Source organism: Lactuca virosa, chromosome 5 (genome assembly GCF_052849685.1).
Source record: "Lactuca virosa cultivar CGN04683 chromosome 5, Lactuca_virosa_CGN04683_v6, whole genome shotgun sequence".
Classification (NCBI taxonomy): Eukaryota; Viridiplantae; Streptophyta; class Magnoliopsida; order Asterales; family Asteraceae; genus Lactuca; species Lactuca virosa.
The window spans coordinates 323,225,620-323,245,987 of NC_136430.1; positions in this window are offsets into that span (position 1 = coordinate 323,225,620).

The following is a 20,368-nucleotide window of genomic DNA, read 5'->3' on the forward strand; positions in this document are numbered from 1 at the left end:
TTTTGAAATTTTAATGGGTCTTGAATAAGTTTTGACTATATTATTTTATATATAATCTATAATTTTTATATATTTAAATATAAAGTTTGCGGTTCGGTTAATAATGGTTCGGTTAACCTATAAAACAATAACCGAACCGTTAGTTATTGGTTAGCAAAAATTAGAAACCAAACCATCGGTTTTTAAAATGATTTGGTTATTATGGTTCGGTTATAATGATTAATTCGGTTTTGGTTTGGTTTTTCGGTTATTATGCTCGCCCCTATAAAAAACAAAACATATTTGAAATTAAAATAATACACATTTAAACTTAAAAAACATAACACACTGTAAATTAAACTAATACACACTTAAACTTAAAAAAACATAACGTACGAGGAAAAAAACTTTAAATTAGAAGACAACGAGTTTAAATGTGAGCAAATTTTTGGGGAATGTCTCACAATTTACCAAAACTAAACAAACCGAAAATATTTGTTAGCTTCAACATGGTAAGCCTGAAGAGCATTCGCTAGCAAAGTATTTTCATTTGCATCATTTCCGGCTTCATGCATCACCCTACGAAACACATTGTTAAAATGAGTTGCAAGTGAATTTGCATGTTTTCATTTGGAGAAGAGTTGATCTGTAACGCCCGTGTTTCTAGGCTATGCATTAATGATGATGTAATAGTCTAGGTCAACCTTTGTAACTTGTTTTGAAATAATAAAAATGAATTATTTGATTATTTTGTGTTTATTGCTTAATTATTATGATTTAATAAGTTAAGAATAAAAATAAGCGTTGAAAATAAACGTTAGATTAACCCGATATCTATAAAGAAAGTTGTAGTGGTTGAAATAAGGATTCTGGAGATATAAAGAATACCGAAATCCGAGTTATAACAAAGAAGTTATTACATGTCGAAGTTTCGCGACAGAACCGACACAACGTTTTGTGACGTAAAAAGTGAATTTACGATAAAGTGTTTTTTAGCCTTAGCTATCTAAATGAAAGTTGTAGTATACGTTAAACCGAGAGTGTGCATAAAAAGAATGTCCAAATCTGACTTCGTATGAGGAAGTTATGAATTTTCTAATATTTGACATAACAGTATGCAGCCCGAAACTCGAATTTTAGATCGAATGATTTTTAGCCGAAACAACCTAAAATAGAATCGAAGATCTTGTTGATAGTAGTTCAACGGTAAAAATACAGACGAAAACGGACGTCGGATGAAGAAGTTATGAATTTTTAACGGACTTTTCCTGTCCCGGCCTGTTAAAAATATAACTTTGAAAATAAAGTCAAAATTAGCTGACGGAGTCTAAACGAAAGTTGTAGAGCATAGTCTCACCTACGTGTGGATATAAAGAACGTCAAAAATGGAGTTCGCATGCGAAAGTTACGGATTTTTGAAGTTTGGAAAGTGGGAGTACGCCCAGCGTACTCGTGTGTGTGATCCGGAGTTGGCCACGTTACCTACTTCCTCGCATGCAACACGTATCTTGTACCATAGACACGTCCGAAGCCACTAAGCTTCTACGCCCAGCGTACTAAGCTGTACGCCCAGCGTAGTGGTTATTAAGGATGTACGCCCAACGTACTTAAAACTACGCCCAGCGTAATTCCTGGGATCAGCCACTATAAATAGCACCCGATGCCATCCGATTTTAGGTTGCAAACTTTCATTCTCCCACCCTATACTTTCTTCTATATTGCAAAAATTACCCCCAAGCCTATTATATCATCCCTAATACCCGAAGCAAGTCCCGAAGCCCCAAAGATCCTGAGAAAAGAGTTTTTCGAGCCGAAACTTTGCCCACGTGAAGCCCGGTTTTTGGGAAAACATCCTGATTTTATCGGAAACAATCGTTTTAAGAAACGAAGTGCTGCCCGATTATCGTTAAATCAAGTGAGTGTATAGTCATTTTCATCTTACACATAGATATGAAGTATTTTATATAAAATATGTGCTATGTGTATATATGTTGTTTGTTTATTTGAGATGGATGATGAATGAATGTTTTATATAGGTTTTAAACTGTATATGTATTTTATATCTACAAATATGTTAGGTTAAACATGGGTAGATAAAGAACGAGGGATGAAAGATGATATAGATGTTGTTGGCAGTTGCGCCTAATAAATAACATTGGCAGCTGTGCCTAACAGAGAATAAATGATGTTAGCTGCGCCAAATAAATAACATTGGCAGCTGTGCCAATTAGAGAATAAATGATGTTGTTGGCAGCTGTGCCATAAGCAAAGATGGACTTCGTGCTTATTCCTTAGGTTAATCCTTAGGAATGAATGAACGAGGAATAGCTGATTTCTTAGGGTGGATCCTTAAGAGTAAAGAAGATAATGGGGGTGGGAAATTGGGTTGATTGTTTGATGTTTAAACATAATAAATAAATTTATTATGGTTGATGAAATTAATAAATTTATTATTTGTGGGTTGAAAACCCTATATGCTCACCAGGCTCCCAAGCCTGACCCGCTCAGCTTTCTATATTACATGTAGTGGACCCAGAGCATGGTTGGACGATGACGAGGGATTTTGGATTATAGGCCAGTAGATATAAATAACTGTTGTAAGGCCTATATTGTACTGTTTATGCTTTTGGTCTGTATCGATGTGGACATCTCGAGTTTTGTGATGAAATGAAAAATAGATTTCTTTATGAAATGCTTTGATAAATTTTTATCATATTTTGTTTTGGGGACAAATTCCGCAACACCTTTTGAAATATTACTCTGGTTTTATTTTAAAAGCATAAACGAAATCGGTCTTTTCTGGCCGAAAAAAAATGGGGATGTCACTTGATCTTTACTTCGAGGAATATGGGTTTAATTGTTGTATGTTTCGGCGACTCTCCCCCAAAAACTACTTGGATTGTCATTAATGTGGATTGGGTCTTTTGTTCCATCAGACTGGAGTACGCCCTGCGTGCTCTAGGTACGCCCAGCATACTCCCTCGAATACCCGCTGTCAACCTGCCTAGTACGCCCAGCGTACTAGGCTTAGCCTTTAACCCACCAACTTCTGAAAGCCATAACTTAAATCCACGGAAAGGTAACGAGAATCTCTACACTTTTATCAACTCTCCCTTGCCTCAAAACTTTCAAAACTTAAACCCTAATTTCATAAAGGCCCGAATTGATACTTTACCGATATACCATTGGGCTCCAAAACACAAACCGAACTCTCGGGTCGTCCAATCTACATTTTCCACACTCAAAGGGGGACTAATTCTCTATTTCTCAAAGGCCTTAAGCCTTATGGTAACCAATCTTTGGCTCACGACCCCAGATTAGGAACGATTCGGAATAGGGTGTTACAATTCTCCCCCACTTAAATTAGATTTCGTCCTCGAAATCACTCCTTACCACCTTCTGGAAACCAAACGCTCCGGCTAAAACCTCCTAATGATGAACAAATCACTGATCCTTTAACTGACCAACCCACATCTAACTGCTACAATCCCGAATCCCATGGTTTTCCTGACCACCACACAGGTAGAACCATTTCAAAACACAATCACGAGGACCTCTTACTGCAACCATGAACTAAGGAATATCCCTTTAATCCTGAACCATTCAAATGATACCTAGACAGACAGATTCCTCAACCATAGCTTGCTGAAGAAAGACCTTTAATATAAACAAGAACAACTCCCGACGTGAGTCCCGACCAAACGCCAACTCGATACATAACTCATAACCTGAGATCCAAAGACTTACGCTTGCATTTCGGCTGAAATATTTTTTTTCCATGGCGAACTTCCCTATATACCGAGATATAAAATTCCCAATCCACTGTTGAGACCGACAGTCTCACACCTGGTCCACCCACTAGGCTCCTACAGCGAGTCTAACTGATAATGGCTACCATATCCTATGTATCACACGAATGCCAAACACTGACCGCAGAGTCATCCCAATCTAACCAAAATCCAATACCTTAATCCAACTGATCATCACCGGGGTGTCACTCGCATTGTCATAACCATACGATCCTCGCCCAAGGGTCTCACCCAATCGAGTGTTGTACATGCCTAACCTTTCCTCAGATCCAACGATCCTCATTCCAAACAAAAGGTACTCATCTGACAATATTGTCTGCCTTGACCCAGGCATACGTTGATCCTCTTTTAGTCTAACGACCACTCCTAAATGACCTACCTCGTTTTGGTGAATGATACGACTACATCGCACACTTACAACACTTTCCCGACATCCTATCATTTTTGTGTATGTTATGGCTTCCCCGCAGTCTTACAACACTTCCATACCGCTATGGTCCCACCAATTGCCTTATCGTCCATTTACTATACCAACTGTAATCATTCTAAGTCGAATCCTACATCCGTCTATACCCCAACCAGGTGTTTGGGTTGTGCTTACTCCAAAGCCTTAATCAGACAAGAATAGGCAGATAGACCCTAACACAACACTCAACCTGGGTCCATTCCCATACCTACCATGCGACACTACTGATGTGCAACGAGACCTGACTATCCATTCTTGTGCCCCTTAGACCAACGATTATCCCCCACGTGGATTTGACTGTGCTTTCCCAACATGGATTCTCGATCCACCCCACTACCTTACAATTCCAGTTACTAACAACCAGGGCTTACAAGAACTAGCATTCAATTATTACCCAACCTTAATGACCAAACACATTCCAAACCCAATGAATACCTCCCAAATTCTCAATGAGCTCAATAATCCAAGTACTTCCCACGTTACAACTCTGAATCCTTAAGCCACATCGGCTCGTGGCATACGACTATATCCCTTAACCGAAATGGACGGGTCACCAATTTATCATCTCACTTGCCGAAGATTCGATATACTCACAGTTCACCAAAGACACCATTTGATTTCTACTAACAATCCCAATGACCAAAATAACCCAATCGAACAACACTTCCTCATACACAGAAGGAATACGTTACCACTGCTCAATCCCTACTGATGGTAGTAGGCGGAAACCTGAACTTTGCATTAGCTAGTTCTCCTTGACCAGCTAAACCTAGCGCTTCCTCATTCCAAAACCCGGATGATCTTTCTCAATACTTCACCGAATTTCTAGATCCTAAGGCACTTCTCACTGAATCCACTACAATTATTAGCGATTGGTCGACTAAAGAGGGACCATATCTCAATACTGAACAAGTACCCAATCCGCTCAATCACTTTCCCGCGCTTAGGACAATTCCCATGTAACCGGAAACTGACCTCGCTCCGAGGGTGAGAGCTTGAAAACTACTGATCTTATACCAATGACCGAACCAATTTCTAACCACCTCGAATCCATGAGCGCCCCTACACATCCTGCATTCAACCCAACATGAATACCTTACGGAATACTCTCATCTCTTCCAACACGGCCCACGGTATGCAAAATGGCATATGAAAATTCTATGAATGATGACCTAGTCAATCATAGAGGATCCGTGAACCTTAGATGGGGTTTATTGGGAGCTTCCCAATGTCACAACTTCAACCTGGAAAGGGTGATCCATAACCTCTGAAATATGAAGCACATAGGGTTGAAACCCATCCTGAAGAAATTGCAGAAGTTCCAATATGGTTCTAACAATTCTCTCATACACAAGATTTCTAGTCCATCGATACAACACTAGGCCGAACATACATATTCTAGATATAATTATCACCACGGATCTGGGGCTCGACATACGTACCAATGATTTCTTCCATCTCGATCTTGACCTCTGGGTGGACGATCTGTATTGGGGCGTGCACCCCCTCCCCTACCCATGCAGGACAGCTGGACTTGAAATGACCCGACTGGCGGCAATGAAAACACATCTGATCCTTTTTGAAATCTCGGTGCACATGCCCTCTTTCTCCACATTTGAAACACCTGAACTTGTAAAAATCAAACTCGTGAGTTCTCCCACACTTGCCACATATCTCGTGGTTCCCTTGATTTCTAGTACTCTGGTCAGCCGCATCGAACTCTCCACCTTTCTCCGATTGTTCTGAATCATGAGTCTGTCTTCTCTTTCCTGGTCGTTCCTCCTCATCACGGCTACTTTCTTTAGTAGCCTCATCAATTTCTCTTATAGTGTGCAGGATCGTGGTTCACTCGTCGAGTTTGACAATCAGTCTGTCAGTATCCGACCAATGATACCAGGCAACTCCTCCAGTAAAACCTTTGAAACCTCCGCGACAATCTAGTCACAAAATGTGGCATCGTCTGTACCCAACTCAAAAGACTTTGTTCCCCACCCAGACATTGGCATCCCCTAGAATAATACCAAATTGTTATCTCATAACCCAATGTTATCATCAATCCATCACACTTGTTACTTCATAAAATTCATGCACATCTTCCCCTACCAGCTTCTTAGATTTCTCGTGATTCTCCTCAAGTCGAGTATGGATCCTGTGCTTTTGGTAGTACGGTCCCAATACTACCTTCCATACTTATCCATACTTCCCTCAAGAATTATCCCGAATCCTCCAAGTCACTCCATTATCCACACATACCACCCTTAACAAGACAAGGCTCCAAGCACGAAGTCTCCTCCTAGACTCTCCTAAGGAAAACACCGCACCACTCTCCGCCATCAGTTGTAGAAGGAACTTCCTTTAACATCCTCTAACTAGCTCACAAATATAATTACATATTACTGACACCAGATAATTATTCGAATGAAAGGTCTCACACTACAACGGCTGGACTTAGACAAGAGCTGCGCAATAAAGTTAAACGTAACCTTCTAAAATTATTTAGTCTCAATAATATGTAACTTAGCATATTTGCTTACTAGTTAGCTGAAGTAAACGAGAATTCCTAAAAAGCACAAAGTAAGCAACATTCGAGCATCAAGTGATCGGGACAAGCATAACCTTAACAGGCCATCCTATCATTGACTGATCAGTACTAGCATGTAAAACTACAAGCTCAAACAACATGCATATAAAGGAATCTCTCCTAGCATTCTATCATGCAATCCTGAGCAGACCCTTAGCCCTAATCTAGCATGCGATTCGCATATTCACAAATCAAAATATATCATAAAACATGTATGGGTATTTTGGGAAAACTTACTTGAGCTCGGTCGATTGCATGCACCACACCCTTTTTCTTTTATTAGAAAACCCTTTTTATAAAACATTTATTTTTGAAAAATTCTACCAAACCCTCAGTTTGAGTTCAGACACACCCGAGAGTATGTCTGAATCCCTCAAACCAAGGCTCTGATACCAACTTCTAACGTCCCAAAGGTTAAGACTAAAAATTTCTATTTTTAATTTAATAAAACCATTATCCAAATCAAAATCATAGAAAACATGGTGAATCAAAGTGTATCTATAAACATCAAGTACATCAGAGTAATATAAAATGCAGAACGTTGTGGTGTGGGCACTGCAATCATCCCGGGCTCTTCCAGTTCGAACCAGAAGTACCTGAAACATAAACTAAAAACTGTAAGCACAAAGCTTAGTGAGTTCCCCAAGATACCACATACCATACATATCAAACATATAATGGGCCCCGCCCGACATCGAGCCCCACTCGGTAAACAAATCTGTCAGTCATCAGGCCCCGCCCGGTATACATATGAACATATAAACATATAATCATACAAACACATGCAATAATCAAAAATATAAATAGCATACACGATAGTCATCGACCCCCGCCCGGTAAACATATAAACACATAACACATGAAAGAGTCACTCACACAACTAGCATCCTAACATATTGAACCATGGGCCAGCATTGGTGCCTTCGACCCGCTACACACAGTGACGAAACTCACCTCTAGCTGCTGAATCTCTTCAATAAATCTCGGTCTGTTGGTCCGAAAAATCCCCGCGCTAACATCATCAAATAATATCCAATTAATAATTAGATCTCGACCCATAATCAAGAATCTAAACTACTTGCCCAATATACAGGGTAAAAGACAATTTTACCTTTTTTCTTACTTGACTCAAAACCAAGGCCCATCCCATCTACCCATAAGGCCCAAATTCCTTAAATGGCATCCCAAGGCCCAACTTCTAAGTTGAGCCCAAAAATCATCATGGACCTAATCCCAAGAAAGTCCATAATCTACTCATGGCCCAAAGTTAGAAGCCCAATGGCCCAACAAGGCCCAAACCCTAAAAGGCCACCCTAGGGAGTACGCCCTGCGTGCTTGAAACGTACGCCCTGCGTACTGAATGCCGAAGCACAACGTACAAGCCGCCAATGCACGAAACCGACATTACGCTGAGTGTACTCTCCTACATACGTCCAACGTACGTATCAGAGGCCCAATAATCTGAAATAAGCTCTTAATGGTTAACACAAAAGCATCCAAACACTTATCTGACCCTAAATGGTGTCTTAACTCGTAAAGTTGACAACTTTACCCCTTTGCATGACTTAATGGGACCAAATCCATGTTTATCCATATTAAGAGCACCAACTCATGAATGCATCAACAAGAACCCTCAAGGTGACATTTTTATGACTTAACAACTCAACAAGGACCAATTATGTAGCTCAAAGGTCCTGGAGTAGCTCCTACTCACAAGATCAACAACCTTGGGACCAAAACATGGAAAAACACCACCCATATCTAGATCTATTCTATAGAGTCATAAATTTTGAAGCTTTATACCTCCAGAATGTAGATTAAGATGCACAAAGCCTGGATCCACAAGCTTCAAGCAATCCTACACTTGTCCAAGAAGCTCCTTCTTCTTCAATGAGCACCAAAAGGCATGAAATCACATCAAAAGCTTAAGAACCACACCAATGTAGGCTAGGATTTCGATTATAGGGTTTAATGGGATGGAGGTTGGAGATAAGAGGGTTTGAACACAAGTTAAGGAGATTAAATAGGGTCCAAGACCCTAAATTAGGGTTTGCATCAGACTGGAGTATGCCCTGCATACTCTTGGTATGCCTAGCGTACTCCCTCGAATACCCACGATCAACCTGCCTAGTACACCCGATGTACTCATATGTACGCCCTACGTACTAGGCTTAACCTTTAACCCACCAACTTCCGAAAGCCATAACTTCTTCGTTCTAAGTCCGGTTTTGACGATCCTTATATCTACGGAAAGGTAATGAGAAGCTCTACACTTTTATAAACTCTCCCTTGCCTTAAAACTTTCCAAACTTAAACCCAAAATATATAAAGGCCCGAACTGATACTTTACCGATATACCCTTGGGCTCAAAAACACAAACCGAACTCTTGAGTCGTCCAATCTACATTTTCCACACTCAAAGGGGGACTAATTCTTTCTTTCCCAAAGGCCTTAGGACTTATGATAACCGATCTTTGGGTCACAGCCCCGAATTAGGAGCGATTATGAACAGGGTGTTACACTTGATGACCATGTCGTCGACATAGACCTTGATGTTCTTTCCGATATGGTATATGATTTTTTTTCCATCAGACGTTGGTATGTCACTCTGGCATTCTTGAGGCCAAACGACATTTTCTGGTACCGGAATGTGCCGCAGTCAGTGTGGAATGCTGTTTTCTCTTCGTCTTCCCTGGGCATCTGAACTTGATGGTATCCTTTATAGGCATCGAGGAAACATTTGAGTCGGAATCCTCCTAAGGATTTGACATTTTGGTTTATTTCTGGTAAGGGGTAATGATCTTTTTGGCACGCATTGTTTAGGTCGGAGTAGTCGATACACATCCGCCATGACCCATCATATTTCTTTACCATCACTAGGTTTGCTATCCATGTTGGGAAAATTTCCACTCTGAGTATTCCTGATTCTTACAAGCTTTGCTACTTCATCGTTGATTGCTTTTCTCCTATCGCCCGCCTGCCCCCTATTTTTCTGTTTTATCGGGGAACTAACTGGCACGATGTTCAGACTATGCTCATTTATCCCGCGGTCTACCCCGATCATATCTGACGGATGCCAGACAAATGTGCTGGAGAATTGCTTTAAGAGCATAATTAATTTGACTTTGGTTTCTTTCGATAGATCGGCACTGATCGGTACTTCTTGTTCCAGGTGATCTGGGTGTATGGTGTGGTTTTTCGTTGGGTGGTCCTCGTTGGATTTTTTGGTAGTTCAAACTAACTCCGGGTTTGTGAGGATTTGGTGGAATATTTGCCGACATGGCGTGCTAGTGATGATTATGGTTGAGCCCGTACACGTGCTGAATTTGATTGTTCTGTGGATTGTTGATGGTATATCTTGTAGTTGGAACAATATCGGCCGTCCTAGCAGGATGTTTTGTTCTGTCGGGTAGCGTATTATGTAGAAACCGATTGCTCGTGTTACACTTTATCTCTCATCATGGTTAACTAGCATGAAGGGGAGTTGTATGGTGCCTAGTGGCCATAGGTTGTGCCCTGTGAAGCCCACCAATGGGCCCCCAGTTCGTGGTTTTAGGTCTTCTTTCCAGGAGGTTGGGAGTTTCCTGAAGCAGTGTTTGTATAAGATGTTGGTGTTATTGCCATTGTCTACGTAGATGCGGTGGATCCGCTTTTGGCGTATGCATGTTGTAATGAGGAGTGGGCATGTGGGGTCCCAGTTGTGGGGATGCGGGTCTGATGACGAGAAGTTAATGTTTCTGATGCTCCGTGATAGCTAGTTTACGTCGTTCCTTTGACGGCGTGTGTGCTTGTTTCGCGACCTTTTGATTGTTAAGGTTTCCCGCTTTTGTATGTATTCTCCTGGGTTTTGGCGCGGTTTGACGTTCTTCATGCCGGTGTTGGGTTTGGTTGACCAGATGGCGCTGTTGACTCTTATGGCTGAAGAGATCATTGTGACGGGTGACCAAGTCACTGGTTGGATGTATGGTCTGACGCGATACTGTGGGCCGATGTCACTCGTGTGGTAAGAGAAGATTGCATTTTTAGTGTGGGCAAACCTAGAGCCATCAGTAGGTTGCTTCGACTTGTGCATTCTAGGTTTTCCAGCAATATGGTAGTGTGACGTCTTTATCCGCCATTGTCGAAGTCTAGTGTTGTTTTACAAGTTGTGTAGCTTTGAGTACACGTACAGATGGCACCAGATGTTGTGATATGTTCCCCAGACTTAACGTCGCCTCTTGCTGTACCAATGGAGTTATGCCTAAGAATCATAGCACAGAGAAAAATGCTGCCAATCGTCGTCCGGATGGGCTCCCGGAACGAAGTTCCGATTAGTGTCTAGTTGAGAGAGTATAGGTTTAGCAGAAGAGTGAGTGAGAGTTTCCCCTTCTCTTGAAAGATAAGGGTTCTATTTATACCTGTTATGGCGGGGACAAGATCCTGACGATACCTTTAGGTACCTGCTAAGTCGACAAGACATGCAAGCGACTCATTGTTGGATCGTGCTCTGCTAGTGGTTAGCTACCGGTAATGCAGAATTCTCAGCAGGCATGGCCCTGAGTATTACACCTATCGCTATGGGAGAAGACTGGTATTGTTTTGTCTCTGAGTTGGCTTCAGTGCCTTGGCGCCAAGGAATAATTGTAACATCCATAAAATTTAAGCCAATTTAAAACTTTTTCAACCAATCAAAACCCATTAATTATCACAAAATGTTTTCAAAATAGTTTCATATTAGAGTATCCCAAAAACCATAAGTTCCAAAAACACGAGGATTTGTACGGTCATGCCTTTGCATTACCAAAACATCTGGAGCACCTGAAACAATAAACTGAAACCGTAAGCACGAAGCTTATGAGTTCCCCCAAAATACCAACACACACAAAATAACGTATATCACAAACAACATACTACGGGTCCAATCATCCATCGGGATGGAATACCCCAGGCCCTCAACCATCGGGTTGGAATGCCAATATACTATCGGTCCAATCATCCATCGAGATGGAATACCCCCGGCCCTCAACCATCGGGTTGGAATGCCAACATACTAAGGTTCCAATCAACCATCGGGTTGGAATACCCTAGCCCTCAACCATGGGGTTGGAATGCCAACATACTGCGAGTCCAATCTATTGGGTTTTAGTATAATACACCATCCTATGGGGCACATACAACCCTAAACACCTTGGATATATGTTTTCACTAATTATACATGCAAATGGTTTCCAAGGCATTAAACCTATAACTAGCATGCAATTTGTCATAAACAATACAAGATACTAGTTAGAGTAACATACCTTATATGTGGCTTGAAGTCTTGATGTATTTGGTGTTGTTTGAAAGACTTTTGGCTTTCAGAACTTAGTGCCCCAAGTGTTGCACCTCAAATGGTTCATAAACACCATGAACAAAAGATGACTTTTTGAGAGAAGCTTCTTGTCACACAAAATCGGCTATCTCCTCCTTAGAATGCATAGGTGCCGATTTTGGTGACTATGGGTCCTTCTTATAGTGTGACAAGGTCTAGGGTTTCATCCATGCAAAACCCTAATGCCCATGACCTTTCATTTCCTTATGATCCATGGGTTAAACCTCCATGGACTATCCATGGACCACCATATTGGTTTAGCCAATAACAATTGTCCCACACTATAAGAATTATTGATTTACCAAATCAATCCCCATATATCTAATTAGTCTCTTTTGATCACAAAATTAATTCCAAATTAATTCTTGATCAATACTAATTAAATTATATGATTATTAATATATTATAACTTATAATATATTAACACATCATAATAAGCTCTTCTCAAAAATCCATCAAATTGTCCTGGTGAAGGCAACCCAAATGGACCATGCTACTCTCGGGTCAAGTACATACCAATTATAGTTATGGGCTTAGACACCTAATCCAACAGTCTCCCACTTGGATAAGTCTAATAACTATTATTGCAAGTATGACCCGACTAGCAATCGTAGCTCTTAAAAGCCGCTGTCGAACTCTGATCTAGTCAATGACGTGTCCATTAGATAAGGGATCACATATTCCTCCATTCTAGATATCATATGGACTGAGACATGGATTATAATCATTCTCTCTGTCCATTTGTTGCTTCCCAATTTCTGATTTGTGACGACCGACTAATTGAACAAATCAAATCAGTCCAGGCCCGACCGAGCACTTCCGTTTGTCATCACTAAATCATCGAGGGGCCCACAGATATCGCTTTTATCCCTCCAAGGGTAAAAGGAATGGATAAACTTCGACTCATATGCTTGTTCTACTACTTGTTGAATCATACACAAAGGCACCTTTTATAACATCGAGTTACCAATGCGTTTTCGTACAATCAATGTATAACCAACCCATAGTCAACAACTCATATCTCTAGGTTTGAAGACTTATATGATATTATCGTCTCATGATTCACTCGTGATAAAATCCATGAAGTGATTCAAATGAGCGTGGGTTGAATCCAATACTCAAATCTAATTCTAGGAGCACTCATGAATACTGCAGGTATGTCTAGGCCACCTAGACAAACTACAGACCCATTCATGACAGTCTTGCCTCATACCTACTTCCAAAGTATGATTGACTGTGGAGAGTTTGAATAACCCAGTTATTCGGGAAGTCAAAACATGCAAAGTGAAACACAAGAATAATACTAATCCTATATGGCTCAAGCACCTTTGAGAGTAAATAAAACACCTTTTATTTAAACACCATATTGATTACTCATTATTCATTGTATAATGTTTCAAATAATCAACTTTATACTTGAATCAAAACAATAGTCATGCCATGCTCCAAGCATGTACACTATGTTTGTCCAAACAATAGTTATGCCATACTCCAAGTATACACACTATGTTTGTCTATGATCCTTACTTTGTGAAATAGACCAATTGAACATGATTCCAATGATTCTCATTTCACAATCCCCAATCCAAATTGTAAATGTAAGAATTCCAAATTCTTGCCATTTACCGAAATCTGTTAGATTCTAAACTTATATGCATTGATCCTCTTGTAACGACTATGCACAAAGTCACAAAGACTTGTCAACAGACATTACAGAGTATTCCAATGGAAACGAAGTCTCAAATTCAAAGTACATTCCTTTTGTAACACCGTAAATTTCCAAAACAATTTTTCATTTTTAAAACATACTTCCATTCATAAAATATCATAGTAATCCAATGTAAAACATGTTATCACAATAAACAAATCCCAAGATCTCAAATACATAAATCCTCTCAGTGTGTACGGATCATGCCGGCGTCTTCCCACGGTCCTCGCTAGTACCTGAAACACATGACACAACAACTGTAAGCATAAATGCTTAGTGAGTTCCCCAAAATACCACATACAACACATACGTCACTCGAGGCTACAGTACGACCCTCCGGTCGATGTGTCTCAGCGGGACCCTCCAGTCCCGTAGCTCGTTGGACCCTCTGGTCCGGTCATAGCTCGTCGGACCCTTCGGTCCAGTCTGTGTCGTTGGACCCTTCGGTCCGATCTATATCGTTGGGCCCTTCGGTCCGGTCTATATCGTTGGACCCTCCAGTCCGGTCTATACAACACATAGCATACATATAACACAATGCACATAATCTCATATATACACATAGCATACAAGACCCTCTGGTCTACACATAAATACCACTCTAGGTAATGTATAGTGAGAAGACTCACCTCGAGTATCTCGGATGATCTCGCACACGAATATACTGATCTAGCCCCCGCCTAATCACATACACAATATCCTCAAATAAATAATGGCTCTCAAAGGCTAGATTAAATCCCCTTCTATGATCCCTCAGAAGGGTAAAAGACCATTTTACCCCTCCTTGACCCAAAAGTCCAAATGTTGACCAAAACCTTAAAAGTCAACGAAAGTCAACGGTCAAACTTTGACCCGACTCGTCGAGTGCACATGGGCGACTCGGCGAGTCCATGCGGGTCCTCTGAATCCTTCTAGCCTCTCTTGGCTCGTCGAGTGCACATGGGCGACTCGGCGAGTCCATGCGGTCAAACTTTGACCCTTTAAGGTCGAGATCTAATAACCATTTCACCTTGGGACCTCACACTCTCCAGATTTAAACTAAATAAGGCATAAAGAAACCCTAGGTTCAACCAAATCAACAAAATACAAGGAATAGCATAGATTGATACCTCCAACAGCTTCCTCTGATCAAATGGAAGTAGATTCAAGCTCCCCAACTCGCCTAGCTTGACCTTCCTCCTTCCTTCTTGCTAAAATCCAAAAGAAATGGTGAATAATGGCCTCCTTTCTCACTCACAAGGCTCACAAATGCTCTGGTACTCTCAAGGACGAAGGTAGCCGCAATTAAGGGCCATAAGGTCCTTTAAATAGGGCACAGGCCCGGGGATTTAGGGTTTCAACCAACAGCGCGGACTCGTCGAGTCCACCCTTTCCGACTCGTCGAGTCCCTATCTTTTACTCAAAATAAATGATCAAACATAATACCTGGAAATCCGGGTGTTACACCTTTGAATATCCTTCCTGCATCTAGTCTTCTAATCTTACACATATTTAATGAATAGCTTCCTCCTATAGAAACATTTCCACATTCCCAATTTGACTATCACTTCTGAACAAGAGTTACCTTTTTTTTAAAAATGTCAATATGGTACTTTCAAAATTAACACTATACTTCCACATGTCCATGAGCAACCAATCTTTGGTAAACCTTAGATTGTCCTTGACAATTGCTTAATCATTTTAGTCATATCCAGTTCTAGTCCTTTTTCCCTCTTAATGCCCTAGGCATTTGGAAAATTTAGAACGGATGAATATTATAGCATATGTAATCGATCCTATATTCGAAGCATATGGGACACGATTCATGATGTCTCACATAAATACATGATCCTAGACCAGTCTTTTGCAACAATATTTTTTATTTGCCATGTTTTCATAATTCGACTATGAAGAGGGATGCCGTAATCATCATCGAATTTTGAGAACGCAATATATATAGAATATATATAGAATTTCCTTATGTTGAACCATTCCAACATAAAATTCATATATATATATATATATATATATATATATATATATATATATATATATATATCCTTGACTGAAGATGATTAAAACTCAATCTAAGATTTTAGAATTGAAATGAAGTATAATTTCCTCTCCCTTAATTATAGCAAAACAACTTTTGAAACCCTGCAAAGTCACGAATTGAGACTTTTGTTTTCTATAATTAACACTTAACATAATAATCATGCTCCCACTAACATGATAATTATTAGCATAACACTTATGCTCCCACTAGCTCTGATATGTATCCAGAAATCAGTTGGACTTCTACAAATCAATACTTTATTGACTTTCTTACCAAAGTTCAGATTTCTGATACACGATGCTTTGATAAAACTTTATCAAAATCATACACCTTTCCTTAGACAACTCATATTAGTGTCTAAACAATTTTTAGAACTACGAAAATGGATGTCGTAATCATAGTCTCAATTGTTTAGTCCTTTTCCATTTCTCACAAGTCCATGTTAGTGTGCCGGTTACCCACACACGCTCCACTGACGAATTTGAGAATGCAAATATCACAATTGCTATCTACTTAAAATCTACTTAGTGAAAGCGTTTCCTCACCATCATTTTCATGAATCGGAGAGAAACCTTATGACACTTAGATTTTATGGTGTATGTGTTCCTATCCATGTGAATTTGTCAAAACAATAATCACAAGACAAGGTTAGTGACAAATCCAAACTCATATGGACTGAACTTGTGCAATCTTAACTTCTTGCCACTTCGTAACTCAAGGGCCTACGATTTCTTCCAAGTAGTTATGCAAACAACTGAGAACTCATAGAACTCACATGCATAGTCAACTTTAACTGGAGTAGGCACAGAAACAATAATATGTCAACACGATAGGTTACAAACCTCAAGTCGCGTGCTAGTGATAAACAATAGGTTTTATTCTTGATTAGTTCTTGAAAATTTTCAAAATCTTTAAGACTCCCACTGACCTCTTGACATATAAGATTCTCTTGTCAAGGAACATTCCTTGACAAAGCAAATATTCAAGAGTTAGTATGGATTCTTATCAAGAAAAACACTTCACACAATTGGCCTTAGTTGGTTTTTGTTTTATCCAAAACAACACTACTTACCAATTGAAAATGTTCACGAGTAAGAAAACATTTTACTCTACATTTGACACGTGTTATAAACCTTCTTAAGATTATGTCACTCAAGTTACAATCTTGGAGTATTACTCTAAGACTTGTTTTTGGAACGAAGTATGATTCATCTTTTGATTTAACCATTTCAACAATTCACGATTCCTCTTCTTAGTCCTTAGAGGATCAATTGTGATATGGTTTTTTCATAATCATTAAGATGATAATAAAACATGATACTGAAGTACTCTCCCATCTTTTCAGATTGAAGAAACTTTTATCTTTCTGCCTAATTTGATTCTTCCTATTCCTTCCGCCTTACATTGAAACTTTTCCAATGCTACAGAATTACACTTAAACTTGTAAGTGTAACCATATTTACTAACTTTTAGTAAATCATGACGAATAGTCTTATCGTTCTTTGTCGTGGACCTGATCAACGCACAACCAAGTGTACCCGATCTCCCAGTCCTTCACTTGACTCACATATACATGTGAACAAGGAATTAGTCTTAATTTCCCAAAGATGAAAATTCTCATTCATCATACAATACAAGTTGCATAATTCCAAGTTTCTATCCAACTGAAACTTGGGTGATGGAAATCTTTCCTTATTTGGTAAATTATGACACTTCCACAAACGAAAGAATCAGATCCATTTTCCAATATTGCTATCAATGGAATCATATAAACAACAATTTTTCACAAATGCCATTGTAAGCAACAACGCAAATGCATATGAAAATTATGTTGTTATCTATTCCCAAGCAATCTATCATAACTCTTAAGCAACAACTCAAAATTCTGATCACCGAACCATGTGATCGAAATCCATCTTCGCGATCAGAATCAACATATCCTTCCTTTAAGCTTCCTTTCTTTTCTTTGATTCTACAAAACATCAAAATACGACCCAGTCACATCATGTAATAAGAATCTCTAAACAGGAACTTAATAGAGTTAGATAGTGGACTTTACCTGAAGCACAGTAATTTTTTTTTGACTTTTACCATCCTAGTGAACTTTTAGGTAAATAAGGCAGCTTCGCAACCAATGCCCCTTCCTTTGGCAAAAGAAACATATGGACTCTTTGGGAATGGTGTTGGGTTTTGAGCATTCTAACACTCCTAAGGTGTTCATGCAACCCTAAATACCTTGGATCTATGTTTTCACTAATTATACATGCAACGGTGTTTCCAAGGTATTAAACCTATGACTAGCATCCAATCGACATATACCACACAAGAATCTAGTTAGAATAACTTACCTTATAGTGGAGATTGAAGTCTTGATGTATCTAGCCTTAAGAGCTTAGCCCTAATAGTGTGGATGCCTCAAGTGGAATCACAAATCACCATCAACAACTTGGAAGAACTTGAGAGAATATGGAGCTCACTAGAATCGGCCACCTTTCCTTACACACACTCGTGCACATTTTTGTGAGCCATGGACCCCTTTATATATTATGGAGGATTAGGGTTACATCCATGTAAACCCTAATACCCATGACCTTTCATTTGCATAGGATCCATGGGTTAAAAGCTCCATGGACTATCCATGGACTTCCATACACTCTTAGCCCATCCTAAGTAAACCTTGGCCCATTCCATATATATGTAGGAGTCCATATTTAATTAGTCTCTTTTTGATCACTAAATTAATTCCAAATTAATTCTAGATCAATACTAATTAAATAATATGATTTCATATTAATATATTATAACTAATAATATATTAATATATCATATATAACCTCTTCTCTCAAAAGTCTATCCATACAAATTGTTCCGGTGAAGTGCAACCCAAATGGACCATGTCGGGTCAGGTCAAGTCATACCAATTATAGTTATGGACTTAGACACTCATCCAACAGTCTCCCACTTGGATAAGTCTAATAACTATTATTGCAAGTACGACTTCATAACCTGACTAGCAATCGTAGCTCTTAAAGCCGCTGTCGAACTCTGAACAAATCAAATGACGCGTCCATTAGATAAGTGATCATATATTCCTCCCTTCTATATATCATATGGATTGAGACATGGATTATAATCATTCTCTCCGTCCATTTGTTGTTTCCCGATTTTCGATTTATGACAACTGACTAATTGAACAAATCAATCAGTCCAGGCTTGGCCAAACACTTCGGGGTGTCATCACTAAATCATCGAGGGGCCCACATATATCACTTTTATCCCTTTAAGGGTAAAAGGAATGGATAAACTTTGACTCATATGCTTGTACTAACTACTTGTTGAATCATACACAAAGGCACGTTTTATAACATCGAGTTACCAATGCGTTTTCGTGCAATCAATGTATAACCAACTCATAGTCAACAACTCATATCTTTAGGTTTGAAGAATATAAGATACTATCGTCTCATGATTCACTCGTGATAAAATCCATGAAGTTATTCAAATGAGCATGGGTTTAATCCAATACTCAGAACTTATGAGTACTCATGAATGTTGCAGCTAAGTCTAGCCACCTAGACAGACTACAGACCCATTCATGACAGTCTTGCTTCATACCTACTTCCAACGTATGACCGACTGTGGATGTTTGAATAACCTAGTTCTTTGGGAAGTCAAAACATGCAAAGTGAAAGACAAGAATAATACTAATCATATATGGCCCCAAAACTCTTTGAGTGTAAATAAAAACACCTTTTACCTAAGCACCATATTGATTACTCATTATTCATTGTATAATATTTCGATTTATCAACTTAATACTTGAATTTAAAAACACTAGTTGTCCCATGCTCCAAGCATGTACACTATGTTTTTTCTAAACACCAGTTATGCCATACACAAAGTATGTACACTATGTTTGTTTACGATCCTTACTTTGTGAAATAGATCGATTGAACATAATTCCAATGATTCTCATTTCACACTCCCAAATCCTTATCGAAAAATGTAAGAATTCCAAATTCCTGCCATTTACCGAAATCTGTTAGATTTTAAACTTATATGCACTGATCCTCTGTAATGATTATGCACAAAGTCACAAGGACTTGTCACCAGACATTACAGAGTATTCGAATGGAGATAAACTCCATGGAAATGAAGTCTCATATTCAAAGTACATTGCTTTGAACATCTTTCTTGCATTAAGTTTTCTAATCTTACACAGATTGAATAACTTCCACCTATGAGGATATTTCCATATTCCCATTTTGACTATCACTTCTGAACAAGAGTTGCCTCTTTTCAAAATATGTCAATATGGTCCTTCCAAAATTAACATTATACTTCCAACTGTCCCTAAGCAACCAATCTTTGGTAAACCTTAGATTGTCCACGACAATTGTTTAATCATTTTAGTCATATCCAATTCTAGACCTTTTCCCT